This window comes from Triticum aestivum, chromosome 3B (genome assembly GCF_018294505.1).
Source record: "Triticum aestivum cultivar Chinese Spring chromosome 3B, IWGSC CS RefSeq v2.1, whole genome shotgun sequence".
NCBI lineage: Eukaryota > Viridiplantae > Streptophyta > Magnoliopsida > Poales > Poaceae > Triticum > Triticum aestivum.
The window spans coordinates 608232765-608249137 of NC_057801.1; positions in this window are offsets into that span (position 1 = coordinate 608232765).

A 16373-nucleotide genomic window follows, 5' to 3' on the forward strand; every position below is an offset into this window, starting at 1 on the left:
GTGAGGCTGCCGTCGCCGCAGAATAACAGGGGGTGTGGGTGAGTAGAGGGATGGCCTGGCCAGCGGTGGGAGTAGTAGGGGGCGGTGAGGCCTCCGCCGCATCACAGCCGGCCACGGGAGGCAGGAGCACGAGGCACGACCGGCGCTGGTTTGGGCGGCTGGAGCAAGAAGACCAGAGGTTGAAGAAGCACTACGGCCGTTGGATGGACATCGTACGGTCACTGGAGCTAGAATCGTGCATATTGACTAAGTTGACAAAGCCCTCCGTCCCCGTCAACTTAGTAGGCCCACAAGTCAGCCTGCCACTATACTGGGTCCCAGCTAACAGGGGGAGTATTCATTTTTTTGTGCGTAATAAGGAGGCACTTCCTTGCGTGCGAAGATATAGCTGGTGGGTCCGAGCTGTCAGCGGCGGTAACGTTTTTTTCGCGAAATACTGAGGCCCTTTCGGTGGGTCCCCGATGTCAGGTGGAGGAATCATTATTTTGCGCGTAATAAGGAGGCATTTCCTTGCGTGCGGCCGTGGACCCAGCTGTCGGCCTCTCCACGTACAGTCCACTTCAGATGCATGTCGGTCGTTGACCACGTTGACCAGGCCGCGCCGAGAGCACCAGGGCGGTGGACGACGGCGAGGCCTAGGAAGGGAACGACACGGAGGCAGGGAAGACTCAGCAGTTGTTTCCCACGCGGAGGGGAGTACGACTGAACGAGGGTTTACTGGTTCGTCTGCCGTCGCCGGAGAATAACAGCAGGTGTGGGTGAGTAGAGGGATGGCTAGGCCAGCGATGGGAGTACGGTGGGGCGGTGAGGCCTGCGCGGCAGCACAGCCGGCCGCGGGGAGGAGGGAGCAGGCAGTCCCGCCGGCGCTTGTTTGAGCGGCTGGAGCAGGAAGAGCAGAGATTGAAGAAGCACGACGGCCGTTGGATGGCCATCCAACAGTCACTGCTTGTGCGTCAACCTTTTTTTAGGAAAGCCTCAAATCTGTGGAAAACAGCATACACCCATCTGCCATTATTTCTAATAATTTACAGCCCATTTGCTAATTCTTAAGGTTTTGTTTGGAGCCCATATTCTTTTTGTTAGCATTACAGCCCATATTGTGGCCACGGTTAAAAAATTATACGAAATTTTGCATATTTCGGTGCGGTCCGAACTGTTTTTAATCCCGAAATTTCGACTCACATTCAAACTGATTTAAAACTAAATGTATATCAATATAAAATCCAACAAATTCTCCACGCATAAAAATTAATGTAATTTCAAATCTCGAAATGAAAAAAAGATATTTGAAACTAATTGCCGCTTTGATGTGTTTTAAAAATGTACAACCCATTTCTCATTACTGATGGGCCATTTTCTCGGCCAGCCGAATGAAAGCTCTCCTCGTCTTGAAAGATTTGCAGCCCAACAGGCCTGACAAAGCGACTTACTTGGCAAATCACAAAAAAACTGGGCTGTGGCCGTGGACCCAGCTGTCAGCCTCTCCAGGTACAGTACTCTTCCGATGGAAGTCGTTCCTTGACCATGTTGACCACGCCGCACGGAGAGCACCACGGCGGTGGACGACGGCGAGGCCTAGGAAGGGGACAACGCGGAGCCGGGGAAGACGCGGCAGTGGAAGCCCGCGTGGAGAGGAGTACGAGGGTTCACTGGTTCGGCTGCGGTGTGAGGCTGCCGTCGCCGCAGGGCCTGGCCAGCGGTGGGAATAGTAGGGGGCGGTGAGTCCTCCGCGGCAGCACAGCCGGCCACGGGAGGCAGGAGCATGAGGCACGACCGGCGCTGGTTTGGGCGGCTGGAGCAAGAAGACCAGAGGTTGAAGAAGCACTACGGCCGTTGGATGGACATCGTACGGTCACTGGAGCTAGAATCGTTCATATTGACTAAGTTGACAAAGCCCTTCGTCCCCGTCAACTTAGTAGGCCCACAAGTCAGCCTCCCACCAAGGTGGGTCCCAGCTAGCAGGGGGAGTATTCATTTTTTTGTGCGTAATAAGGAGGCACTTCCGGTGGGTCCGAGCTGACAGCGGGGGGGGGGGACGTTTTTTCGCGAAATACGGTGGCCCGTCAGGTGGGTCCCAGCAGTCAGGGGGCAAACATTTTTTTCGCAAAATACGGTGGCCCGTCCAGTGGGTCCCTGCTGTCAGTTGGAGGAATCATTATTTTCCGCGTAATAAGGAGGCACTTACTTGCTGCGGCCGTGGACCCAGCTGAGACTCTCCACGTACAGTATACTTCCGATGGAAGTCGTTCCTTGACCACGTTGACCTCCCCGCGTTCCGTTGCATGCATGCGTCCATGGGCGTGGTGCGTCCCCACTGTCAGCCTCTCACGTACAGTCATCTTCCGATGACTCTCGGTTGTTGACCACGTTGACCACACCGTGCCGAGCGCACCCAGACTGGAACGACCCGGAGATGGGGAAGACGGGGCAGTGGAGTCGCAGATGGAGAGGAGTGGGAAACTTCACTGGTTCGGGTGCGCGGCAGCACAGCCGCGGTGCCGCCCACGGGAGACAGGAGCAAGAACAGAGGTTGAAGAAGGAGCACGGCTGTTGGATTAACATCCAACGGTCCAGCTGCTAGAATCATTTGTTGATTAAGTTGACAAAGCCGTGCGTACACGTCCGCTTAGCAGGCCCACAAGTCAGTCACCAAATCTGACGGGTCCCAGCTGTCAACGGGATGAATAATTTTTTTCGCAAAACAAGGAGGCACTTCCTTCCGTGCGAAGATACAGCCGGTGGGTCCCAGCTGTCAGGTGGAGGAAACATTTTTTTCAGCTTAATAAGGAGGAACTTTCCTTGCGTGCGACCATGGACCTCGTGGGTCCCAGCCGTCAGGCTCTCCACGTACAGTCCTCTTCCGATGACTCTCGTTTGTTGACCACGCCGCACCGAACACAGCGAGGCGGTGGACGACGGCGAGGCCCCGGACGGGAACGACTCGGAGATGGGAAAACGCGGCAGTGGAGTCGCAGATTGAGAGGAGGAGAAGGGTTATAACTGGTTCTGTTGCAATTCATATCAAACTCAGGTTCACAGGACACGTTCATATTCATAGCCAACATTCACTATCAACAACTCAAAAGATTCATATATACACAAGCTCAGCATATCTATGCATCCAAATGATTGATAGATCACACGACAATATTCATACATAATTCACAAAAAGATTCAGATATACACATGTTCAGTATGTTTATGCATCCAAATGATTGAGATCACAGCCAATATGATCCATGGACGAACTTTAATTACCTAGGGTACAGACTGGTAAATGGTGTTCAATCAGAGGTACTTCTTGCTAAAATTAGTTCTTGTACGAGTAAACTTTCGAGTACATAAGAGGCAGCACAGACAATCTGAACTTTGCTTGTAGGTTTATCCTCAAATAGTGGCCTCGTGCCGACGGAGGTTTGAGCAACTTGGCCACTACTTTCATCCAACTAGTTTACTGGCTCATCTTGGTCCTGTATCTCGCCAAAATTCTACATTGCAGACGAGAAAGGAGGCGGTTGAGAAAATGAACCACCCAAATTTTTTGTGCAGTTCAACTGAAATGGAGCATCCTTGGCGTGCAGACTGATTAAGTCCCAGATGAATATACGCGTCAACCAACTTGTCTGGAATCTTTAGACTCCATGCCATATAGTTCGCTACCATATGTGCCGATAACCAAAAGGCACAAGTTGGGACCAAAGACTGGACTGCGTTTTTCTGGGCTATGCACCAAGCAATATTTTTGGCGTTCACTCTCCTAATACTTGGAGTTTGACAATTGGTTGACGCCGGTTGATACTCGAATGAATATAGGCACTTCTTGTCAACATCGATGCTTGTCTGAGTGAACTTTGGAGTACATAGCAGCAGCATAAGTACCTGTCCATCTGATCATTTTGTGCAGTTCTACTGAAATCACCCGATGTAATGATTTGCCTGCGAGTTCAGGCTCCAAATTACTCCTTTATGAAATCGGCAAACAGTAGCACAATACCAAATTACCAATACATATGACAGGCACAATAATCAGGATAAAGACCAGTACCAACCTGTGTGAGGTAGCATATCAATTACTATTTCCTTTGACTGGAAGCCGAGATAAGCCAAGCGACTGACAGCAAAGGAAGAAAGCAAGCGGAGATTAGCGACTGACAGGAAAGGACGGAAGCTGTCGAGGCAATGAAGCACCCAAAGTTTTTGTGCAGTTCCACCAAAATCGAGCATCCCTGTTGGCACATATATTGAGAGAGTGAGATTACTGTAATAGTGGGACTAGTTGATGAAACATACACTAACAAATAGAAGCACCCTCATTATCTTAATGGGTAAAGTTAGCAACATAGTAGTCTTGCTTAAAGAGAGGTATTAGTTTATTTAATCAGTGCCAATTAGCTCAACTCAACACTCAAAGCATTGCCATTTATCATAGGTTGCAAAACTTAAAAGTGCAAAGATAAAGGAGTTTCTCATGACAGTAGCACGATACAAATAGAGATGACAGCAAACTAATATGGATGAAGGCCTTAGGCCCGTACCAACCTGAGAAAAAAAGCTTATTCATGTAGTCCCATAAGAGATGATAAAGCACTCACTGGAATCACACAATAGTATATATTTTTGTGCACTTCAAATGTATGGTTGAAATCACTCTTGTTTACCAGTGCTGAGATTATATCGAAAGATTATCAAGAACTTCCAGCAGAGTTAAAGCACTGGCTGGGATACAGTTCATTGTATTGTCTTGTGTAGTTCCACTAAAATGTATGATTGGCACAACATGATCCCTGTTTGCACAAGTAGGAACAAGGTGAAACCTTCATTAGCTTAGTGAGAAAGGATAGGAAGACATTAGCATATTACTCAAACAGTAGCATCAAATTCATGATGGACAATACGCAAAACATTGCCTCATTGAACCAATGGCAATAAATTGACATGCAAAACAATAGCACTATTATGTCATGACACTAATAATATTCCCTCCCTGCTCCACCACATGATTCACCTCCATAGACAAACATTCACACGTACATGATTCAGCATAGGGTCCTACTAAAGATTTGTTTAACTCCAACAGGAAAATTAGGCAGTAATAAATTAGTGGTACTTAAGTGCTCCTAATTAATTAAGTGAGACAGCAGAAGTGGAAGGGCTCCCTGGAGGATCGTCTCACATGTAAGGTAGTCGTTGCCGGAGCCCTTGAATAGCCTCGACTGAGGCCTCTGGCTTCAGCAAGATCGCCTTGGCACTGTTTATTCTTCTTCTTCTTCCTCTTCATGTTATGTTCCTCTTTCTCCTCACCAGTTGGTGAAACCAAGTACATGATTGGCCTTCTAATTCAGAATTGGTTTTGTCAGTGAGGGAGTACAAGTGTACTAGTAAAAAACAACATTATTTTCTCATGGCAGTCGGAAAATAGAGATGAACACATGCATTAAATATCATTCTTACCTAAAGGAAGGTTATGGTGCCAATATGGATGATGAGGATTGGAACACAGATCTCCCTTTGTGCAGTTCCACCAAAATGAACCAACTGTTCCATCTGACATTCCAGTTAAACAACACAAAAGTCACTTCTTTTAAGAAGAGTTTTGTGCAGTGCACCAAAAGGTCACAACAGCAACCAGGTGAATTGGATATCCCTGTTTGCACAAAAAGGCACAGAGCAAACAGTCAGAGTCTCAAACAATTACAGGCAAAAACATTTGGCTAAACTTGTCAGAGTCTCAAACAATTACAGGCAAAAATAGTGGCATGGCTTCATTTTTACCAGGGATATTATATTAAGAACAGCTAAGGTTGCGTTCGGTTCATAGGTTTGGTGCAGGATTTTCGTAGGAACACAATTCCTACCATATTCTTTCCCTTCCGACCATTCGGAACACGGGAAAGGTGAATAGTGTTTCATAGGAAAGCTGGTCTGGTAGTACTGATTCCATCGGATTAGAAACATCCACGCGCTGCTCATTTTTTGGGCGGAAGCCCGAGGCAGGCGCTCGCTGCCATGCGTTAGACAGGTTGCTGTGCTGTGTTTGCCGGAATAAAAAAATCAACCTATGTGTGGTACGTGAGGTGAGGACAAGAGTAGTCACCGTGCAGCTGAATAAACAAATAGCATCTCATACTGCCAAGCATGCTACTCTAAAAAAACAAATCTGTACATTTCATAGTCCATCCGAACACATTCTCTTGAGGGTTTCCTCCGGTTCGCTGTTCCATAGTTTTATACCTACACTCCTTTCCTATTCCTCTATTTTCATCAAGACCTATGTTTTCTGCCCCTTTATTCCAACCGGAGCCTAAATATTTGGTATAAGGTCATGGGACAGTGGGTGCACCAGCAGTACAACACCATGTACGTAAACAGGGGCATGAAGTGGTGATTAATAGTCTGTTGCCCCGAGAAACAAACATCCAAGAAACATATATGGGTTGGTCTCGTTTTTGTTCACTCTAGCCACCTACTCCTATGTGTGGATAGCAAATCTAGTCCTGGTCATACCACTGTGTACAGCGTTACCCCTATATTTCCCTTTTCGACCAAGAGACCGGTTGGATGACCAGTCTGTACTACTTTCATCCCCTTTCCTTCCTGTTTGTACCAAGTCCGATGTACATACTAAATTCCCCCACCCCCACTTTATTTCAATGACAAGTATTTTCGGACGGAGGGAGTACAAGATTCGACTCCATGAAGTAGCTTTACCTCTAACAATAGAAAAAAATAGGTGACGTTGGACCATCCGATCGAGAGGGGCTGAGAGGTAGAAAATGATGCACATGCAGCGATGTAGCGAGCTGGGGAAGTACAGATAAGGCGGTTTCGAACGAAGATATACCTGAAGGTCGTCGGGATGTGGATAGGTGGGCGGCGGGAGGCCGGATCCACCCACAAGCAACGACGAAGGGATCGGAGGACCTCCCGCGCCGGCGCTCGGCAAGAGATAACGATGCGGCCGATAGTGGGTCTCCTCCCTCGTTGTCGACGACGGCCTAAATGCTGCCCCTCCTCCCCTTCACCGGCAGAGGAGGATACGTCCGGATCTGTAACCAGCGGTGAGGATAGAAAGCCAGTGTTTTTTGAAGGGAGAAAGATAGGGTTACTACCCCTATCTTGTTTAAATCTGGAGAGGATGAGAGTGTGTGAATAGATCAGCCCTAGCAAGCAAGCGCGGAGGCTCCGGCCTATATATAAGTAGTGGGGTAGTTTTCCTTTTTCACTCCATCAAAACAATCGTTTAAAATTCTGTACTATACTACATGCCAGGTCGCGGTTTTGTTTAGTTGTTGATTGTTTTTTGAGATAGCTACCTGCTTGTTCCAAGTGGTGTTACGGTGTGCCAGGTTGCACTTTGTATCGTTCAAGTCTGGTAGTACTACAAGTCCCTCCATTAAATGAACAACCACCCCCTCGTAAAAATTGTGAACAAGCCCACGGCTAAAATTAGCGGAAACATGGGTTGCCCCAACATGCATTCTTATTTATATTTTCTACTCCCTCCGTTCCTAAATATAAGTCTTTTTTATTAGCCACACTAAGACAAGAATTTTTTTATTAGCAGTGAACCCCACATGTCATAGACACAAAAATTGTGGCAAGATTCCCTTAGGCAAGCCAAAGTGTGTCTAACAATTTGAGCAACTCAGGTTAGGCAAGTGTGGCAAGTGTGGGAAAAATAATGTGGCAACATAAGACAAACACAGTCACAATCCAAACAGCCCCGTGATTTTTTGTGACATGCATGAAAATTTGGTTAGTTAAATTTATAGTCAAAATTTGGCAAGGTGCATCAAATCAACACATGCAAGTATCAAAAGGAAAGTCATGGCATGCATGCATGCATTGTACTCCCTCCGTTTCCAAATATAAGTCTTTTTACAGATTGCAACAAGTGACTACTCCCTCCGTTCCTAAATATAAGTCTTTTTAGGGATTCCACTACAAACTACATACAGATGTATATAGACATATTTTAGAGTGTAGATTCACTCATTTTGTTTCGTATGTACTCCAGTTCATAGTGAAATCTCTAAAAAGACATATATTTTGGAACGGAGGGACTAAATACGAAGCAGAATATGTCTACTCCTACATACGAAGTAGCCCATTTGAAATGTGTAAAAAGAGTTTTATCGAATGTAGTGCTTTGATGTGTCGCATCAACTCGTACAAGCCCGAGAAATTTGATTACTACGATGCCCTCTCCCTCGCGGACTCAGCTCCAGTGCCTTAACTGCACCTGCCTTTGGCTGCATGACAGGTGGGCCAACCACCTGTTGGGCCCACCTGTCATGGACGCAAAGGCAGGAGCAGTAATGTAGGACCTTGAAGTAAGTCTAGAGGGGGGGGGGGTGATTAGACTACTTGACCAATTAAAAACATAACATTTTCCTAATTTTAGAGTTTGGCAGATTTTAGCTATCTTAGGGCAAGTCAAGCAATCATCACACAATTCAAGCCAGCATGCAAAGAGTATATAGGTAGCGGAAATTAAAGCATGCAACTTGCAAGAAAGTAAAGGGAAGGGTTTGGAGGATTCAAACGCAATTGGAGACACGGATGTTTTTGGCGTGGTTCCGATAGGTGGTGCTATCGTACATCCACGTTGATGGAGACTTCATCCCACGAAGGGTAATGGCTGCGCGAGTCCATGGAGGGCTCCACCCACGAAGGGTCCATGAAGAAGCAACCTTGTCTATCCCACCATGGCCGTCGCCCACGAAGGACTTGCCTCACTAGCGGTAGATCTTCATGAAGTACGCAATCTCCTTGCCCTTACAAACTCCTTGGTTCAACTCCACAATCTTGTCGGAGGCTCCCAAGTGACACCTAGCCAATCTAGGAGACACCACTCTCCAAGAAGTAACAAATGGTGCGTTGATGATGAACTCCTTGCTCTTGTGCTTCAAATGATAGTCTCCCCAACACTCAACTCTCTCTCATAGGATTTGGATCTAGTGGAAAAGGGATTTGAGTGGAAAGCAACTTGGGGAAGGCTAGATATCAAGATTCATATGGTAGGAATGGAATATATTGGCCTCAACACATGAGTAGGTGGTTCTCTCTCAGAAATGGCAAGTTGGAAGTGTAGGTTTAGTCTGATGGCTCTCTTATTGAATGAAGAGGAGGTGGAGGGGTATATATAGCCTCCACACAAAATCTAACCGTTACACACAATTTACCAAACTCGGTGGGACCGATTCAACAGACTTGGTCGGACCAATTTAGTAAACCTAGTGACCGTTAGTGATTTTCGGTGGGACTGACATGCAACTCGGTGAGACCGATTCGGTTAGGGTTAGGGCATAACGTAATCTCGGTAAGACCGATTACACAAACTCAGTAAGACCGATTTTGGTAATAAGGTTTCCAAAGAGTTGGTCAGGTAAACTCGGTGGGAGCGATTTGCTCTTTTCGGTGAGACCGAAACGTTAGAAAAGGGAAACAGAGAGTTTACATTGCAATCTCGGTGGGACCGATCGCTCACTTCGGTTAGACCGAAACGTTACGAAGGGGAACAGGGAGATTACAATCCCATCTCGATGAGACCGAGATCCCTATCGGTAGGACCGATTTGCTTAGGGTTTGTGGCAGTGGCTATGACTTTTGGAATCAATGGCGTCGGATTGGAAGAATAGGTGTGACCGATTTTGGCTTTGGGTTTAGGTCATTTGTGGATGTGGGAAAGTAGCTGAGGGTTTTGGAGCATATCACAAAGCACATGAAGCAAGAGGCTCATTAAGCAACACCTCATCCCTCCTTGATAGTATTGGCTTTTCCTATAGACTCAATGTGATCTTGGATCACTAAAATATAAAATGAAGAGCCTTGAGCCTTTGAGCTTGAGCCAATCCTTTGTCCTTAGTATTTTGAGGGATCCACTTTCATCATCCATGCCATGCCATTCATTGAGCTTTCCTGAAATAATAGTCTTGGAATACCATTAGCTCAATGAGCTATATGTTGTTATGAATTACCAAAACCACCTAGGAATAGTTGCACTTTCAATCTCCCCCTTTTTGGTAATTGATGACAACATATAGATCAAAGCTTCGACAAAAGATAATAAGAATAAAAACATCGTCGCTTTGAGAAGTATGTGATAAGCAAGAGCTCCCCCTAAATTTGTGCATAGTTTAAAATTTTCTTTGGACTGCAAATGCACAAGGAATTAGGCTCATGGGTTACTCTTCCATGTCACATACATCTTGGTGGAGCGCTCAAAATGATAAGTATTGAATACATGCACTCATCACCAAGCAAAGTGAATGATCACATAAGATAGATAGGATAATATCATCAAACATGCATAAGTGTAGCTTATGATCAAACACATGATCATCAATGTCTCACAAGCATAGTATCTCAACCAATCAAAAAGCAAACAAGTTTAAACCAACAAAGCAAGAGAGAACAAAAGCAACACTCTCTCTCTCGAAGCCTATGATCTATACATTTTCTCCCCCTTTGGCAACAAGTTACCAAAAAGTTCATGGAAAATGCATAGTGCTAGATCGACTCTCAGGCTTGATCTTCAGTTGGTGGTGTCCGGATAACTCCAAGGATGAAGGCTTCAGTTGATGTAGAGGATGCTGGAGTTGATGCCGAAGCTGGTTGCACTGGAGATGAAGGGGCAGTAGCTGGTGCTGAAGATGTTGCTCTAGTGTCTGGCACTGGCACAGCAGCTGACCTCTGATCTCTAGGCACTCTAGCAAAGACATTTGTGGTTGTCTTGCCCTTCCTCTCCTGCATGTCATCCTGTAGTTGCTCCACAACTGACTGAATCTCAGTTACTTTGACATATCGATCATAGAATTTTTGTTCCATGATTCTTTCCAAGATCTCCTGGTTTTGAGTTAAGGTGGCCAACCCCTTCTCAATTCTTAGTGATGATGCTATCAAGTAACCAAGCTGCTCCTGCTTGTTTTTCAAGAAATACTCAGATGCCTCCTCTTGAGTTGGCGTCTTGGCAGCCTTCTCCTTCCTTGCCTTCTCCTTCTTCTCTTGAGCTTGAACTGATGATGGATCATCCTCATTCATGACAACCTCATTGTCTTCAAAGTCTGGATAGAGTGGAAAATGTTCCCTATCCAATAGATATTTGCCAGTTCCCATCTTTGAGTTGATCAATTCCTGAATCTAAGGGGCATATCCACAACTCCTCTTATGATCTGCTGCAGTCCTCTTAATGGTTTCAACTATAAGGCTCATGACTTTGAATTTCTGTGGCACATCAAATAAATGCAACATATTGATGGCATGCCCTCTGATCATGTTGTGGTCACCTGACTTGGGCAACAGAGTGTGCCTCAGAATCCAATTGATAGTAGGCAGCCCTGACAACAGAAAATGGACTGATCCAAAAGAGAAAGTCTCTAGGGCTTTGTCTGGGATCTCCTTGTACATGTGTGCCATGGTATTGTGTCCCATTTTCTTCTTGGCATATACATCAAAATCATCATCATTTTCCTTTGGGGCATTTATTAGTTTTGCCCATTCTTCTACAGTGGATTGGTACCTTGTACCTTCAGACATCCAAACAATTCTTCCATCTGGGTAAAAATGTGCTGTGGAGTAGAATTGCATGATAAGTTCATCATTCCAGTTTGTGAGCTTTTGCCCAACAAAATCTGCAACTCCACAAGCAACAAAGCTGTGTTGCACTCCAGGATAGTGCTCTTCATTTTCCTTCATGTATGTCTAGTCGACCCACCTCATATCACAAACTATGGGCTTCTTGTCCAATAAGATTGTCTCATAGAAGTCCTGTTGTTCCTTTGTATGGAACCTGTAATCAACAACAGTTCTTCTCCTTGTGGCATATGGATCTGCCATCCTCCATAGCCTCAATCCTGAGTCTTTTCTGATGTTCATGTCCTCAGCCACAGGATGGGCATCATTGTGATCTGGTATCTTTGGCTTGAGCTTCCTTAGAATCTGTCCTTCTTCATCTTCCTCCTCAGCAACCTCAGGCACTGGGGCCTTGTTCTTCTCAGCAGCTGAATACTCCTGGTATTCCTCTTTGGTGCAGACTTGGCCTTGGGGGCAGCTTTGGGTGCTTCCTTGGGTTTAGATGTTGCAGCCCCAGATTTAATAGCATCACCCATAAGCTTTGGTGCCTTTGGTGCTGGTGCAGTAAGCTCTTCCTCTTCCATCATGGAAGGTTGCCCAACAACTCTGGCCATGGTCTTCTTGACCCTTTCCTTCCTCTTCTTGCTTTCAGCAACTGGCTCTTTGGGATCAGGGTTTTCAGGTAGTTGAGTTGATGCTCTGGCCTTGGGCATTGGTTGTCTTCCTGTAGGCCTTTTAATCTTCATGCCTGGTGAGGAGTCCTGGATTAGGGGGTGTCCGGATGGCCGGACTATGACCTTCGGCCGAACTCCCGAACTATGAAGATACAAGATTGAAGACTCCGTCCCGTGTCCGGATGGGACTTTCCTTGGCGTGGAAGGCAAGCTTGGTGAAACGATATGAAGATATCCTCCCATTGTAACCGACTCTGTGTAACCCTAGCCCTCTCCGATGTCTATATAAACCGGAGAGTTTTAGCCCGTAGGACGAACAACAATCATACCATAGGCTAGCTTCTAGGGTTTAGCCTCTCTGATCTCGTGGTAGATCCACTCTTGTACTACCCATATCATCAATATTAATCAAGCAGGAGTAGGGTTTTACCTCCATCGAGAGGGCCCGAACCTGGGTAAAAACATCGTGTCCCTTGTCTCCTGTTACCATCCGCCTAGACGCACAGTTCGGGACCCCCTACCCGAGATCCGCCGGTTTTGACACCGACATTGGTGCTTTCATTGAGAGTTCCTCTGTGTCGTCACCGTCAGGAAGGATGCCGCACCCCGTCTTTAAAGACGGCGCTGTTGCTAAAGGAGCTTTGGCTGTCGGCCAAACTCTCCGGCTAGGCAGGTTTTTGATGACCGCCTGTTCGGCCGCCGCGCCGACGATGACCTCTCGGGCCATCGAAAGCAATCTTCACATCAGCTCGGAACTCGCCGAGCAGTTAGATCCGACGGAGCTCTCTTCCCTGAATGAGCTCCTGGATCGCATTGCCGCCCTGGGAGTCGCTACAGATTACGGCCAGATTGGGCTTAAACCCGATCAGAGAGAGATCGACTCTCCCCAGGTCACCCACCACGTTGAAGTGGTGGAAGAACAATGCGGCGCATCTTCGCCCGCTCTAAGGACCAGATGTGTCCGGATTCCCGACCCCTCCAAGCCGGATACCCGTGGAGGGGAGGACGTTGCCCAAGCCCTGAACCTAAAGTCAGGCAGTAGGCCTGATCCATTGAATAATGTCCAAGAAAGCAAGCTTCCAAATTTGGAAACTTCTTGGCCCCTGAATCTTTTATCGGGCAAGGTTCCGGATTTAAATCCACCCGCCCACCCAACTATAAGGGATTTATCCCAAATACGGCAAGTGCCCGGGGAAACAGTACACCACTATTGGGCCAGATTCCTCCTGGTTATGAACAGGATAAAGGACTGCCGTGAGGAAGAAGCAATTTCATTCTTCTGTAACAACTGCACGGACACCGGAATCCTCAACGCCATAAGTCGCCGCGAAATTACACGCTTCGCCGACTTGACATCCATAGTACGAAAATACTGTGCGAGAGAAAGCGTTCGGAAAACCGAAGATAAATTCTGGGACAATCCGGCCCTGAATACAACACGAGTCCGAAACAAAAAGGCGCATTATCGCCAGGCACCTGAGCCAAACATCAAAAAACAAAAACCCTCTATAGGGTATGGGACCGTACTGGAGGGATGGCTCAATGGACCCTGTAAAATTCATAGTTCAGGGGAAGTCACACCAACTCACAGCCTTAGAGCATGTTGGATACTCCGGCAGGTGGCCAGAAGTGGCGAGGAGCTTCTAACTCCAGAATCCGAAGAACACCACCCCAGAAACGCCAGTATGGTGTCGACAGTCTTCGAGACCTTCGCATCAAACAATGCGAGGAAACGAACCCTCCGCAACCTTACCGAAGTCTACCAAGTAGCAACAATAAACCCATGGAGTGACACGGCTATTACTTTTAATGCCAGTGACGAACCTAAATTCCGGACAGCCCGAGCACCAGCCGCATTGGTCCTCAGTCCGATAGTGGACGGCTTCCGACTTACAAAGGTACTCATGGACGGCGGCAGCGGACTTAACCTCATCTACGAGGAAACCCTGCGAAAAATGGAAATAGACTAGAACCGCATTGAGCGAAGCAACGCAACCTTCAGAGGAATAATACCAAGCCGGGAAGCGTGCTGTTCAGGTAAAATCACACTGGATGTGGTGTTCGGCACGCCGGATAATTACAGATCCGAGGAGGTCACATTTCAAGTGGCCCCGTTCAGCAGCGGATACCACGCTCTGCTAGGGCGAGAAGCATTTACAATTTTTCAAGCCATACCCCATTATGGGTACATGAAGCTCAAAATGCCCGGACCCAACGGAATCATCACTCTTGCAAGTGATCCGGACACAGTGCTCCGCGCCGAAAACAAGACAGCCGCACTGGCCCTAGAGGCATTATCCGAAGCCCTAGCAGCCGAGGAACTAACTGCGTTGCGCTCCACGGTGGACAGGGACGATGTGATACTAGATAAGAGATCCAAGTCCACCTCTTTCAAACCAGCGGACGAAATAGTCAAATTCCAAGTCCATCCAACTGACCCCACAAAAACGGCCTCCATCGGGGCACAACTAAAACCCGATGTAGATGCCGCACTCAGAGAATTCCTGCGGGAAAATTGGGACATTTTTGCCTGGCACCCTTCAGACATGCCAGGAATCCCACGCAGGCTGGCTGAGCACAGCCTGAACATCCTAAAAGGGTTTAAGCCCGTTAAGCAGACTCTGCGGCGTTTCTCCGAACCCAAGAGACAAGCCATGGGAGAAGAGCTAGCAAAACTACTGGAAGCCGGATTCATCAGAGATATAAAACATCCGGACTGGCTAGCAAACCTGGTGATGGTACCAAAGAAGGACAAATCATGGCGCCTATGTGTCGATTTCAAAGACCTAAATAAGGCCTGCCCAAAGGATCCTTTCCCGCTCCCCCGAATTGATCAAATCATCGACGCCACCGCAGGACACGACTCATTGTGTTTCCTCGATGCATACTCTGGCTACCACCAAATCAAGATGGCAGAGTCAGACCAAGCCGCAACGGCATTCATCACCCCATACGGCCCATTCTGCTTCAACACGATGCCCTTCGGGCTCAAAAACGCCGGCGCAACATATCAGCGCATGATTCAGACATGTCTGGCCAACCAGATCGGCAAAACAGTTGAAGCATACGTAGATGACGTGGTCGTCAAAACAAAACACGTCGATACTCTAGTAGACGACTTGAGGCTCACGTTCGACAATCTCCGAACATATGACATTAAGCTCAACTCGGAAAAATGCGTTTTCGGCGTACCAGCCGGAAAGCTCTTGGGCTTCATCGTATCCGGTAGAGGAATTGAAGCAAACCCAGCCAAGATCCGAGCTCTGTCACAATTGGATACCCCAAAAGACCTCAAACAAATACAAAAATTGACAGGATGCGTGGCGGCTCTAAGCCGCTTTATCTCCCGCTTAGGAGAAAAGGCATTACCCCTCTATCGCCTCCTGCGGCGCACCGAACACTTCGAGTGGACGGATGCCGCCACGGCCGGACTCGAAGAAATAAAAGCCATACTGGCAACAAATCCGGTCCTGGCCGCGCCCAACACGGGCGAACCAATGCTATTATACATCGCGGCAACCCATCAAGTTGTAAGCGCGGTGCTCGTCGTCGAACGAGAAGCGGACGGACACAAGTTCCCTCTCCAAAAACCAGTTTACTACGTGTCCACTGTCCTAACTCCATGCAAGTCACGGTACCCGCATTATCAAAAGATAGCATACGCGGTGTTCATGGCATCCCGGAAGCTGCGACACTATTTTCAAGAGTGTTCAATAACAGTGGCATCCGAAGTACCTCTTAATGACATTATAAACAACCGCGACGCAACGGGCCGGATTGCCAAATGGGCCATCGAGCTCCTCCCATTCAACATAACTTACAAGCCAAGGCGAGCTATTAAGTCGCAGGTTTTGGCCGACTTCATCGCCGAATGGACTGAAGCCGAGCTCCCTAAAGAGTACGGCGCATACTCCAACTGGATCATGCACTTCGACGGCTCCAAAATGTTGGCGGGCCTGGGGGCTGGCGTCGTTCTGACGTCCCCAACCGGAGACACAGTCCAATACGTACTTTAGATAATGTACACGGATTCCAACAATGCAGCCGAATACGAGGCCCTTCTACATGGCCTCCGGATGGCAGTCTCCATGGGCATTCGGCGCCTAGAGGTCCGCGGGGATTCAA